Genomic DNA, 404 nt, shown 5'->3' on the forward strand with positions numbered 1-404 from the left:
TGCCATAAAGTTCACACTCAAATACAGATCCTGTGACCTCCAGACAGCCAGAGAGAGGTGCCTCCTGGTGTTCTCAGCTTATATATCCTTAGCCCCTCCCCCACATGCAGCTAAGGTTGACTGATTGGGTGGGAGGGGTCACTGACTCCCTCTTCGACTCCTCCGTGAGCATGGGAAGGTGTAACTATAGCTTGCCAGCCTAGTGGTTGGAGGACATTTCCAGTTAACATTCCACCCCTTCCTCCGGCTCTTAGATCCCTTCCACCGGCTCTTAGATTCCTTCCACCAACCTCTTCTGAAAAAGTCCCTGAGCCTTGGAGGGGGTGGTAGGTGTGGGTTGATCTTCCTCCTGTTGTGGCAAGGCACTGAACTTTTGGGTCTCTGCATCATCTGTTTTCCATGGA

Source organism: Nannospalax galili, unplaced genomic scaffold, assembly GCF_000622305.1.
Source record: "Nannospalax galili isolate Female #2095 unplaced genomic scaffold, S.galili_v1.0 scaffold1740, whole genome shotgun sequence".
Lineage (NCBI taxonomy): Eukaryota > Metazoa > Chordata > Mammalia > Rodentia > Spalacidae > Nannospalax > Nannospalax galili.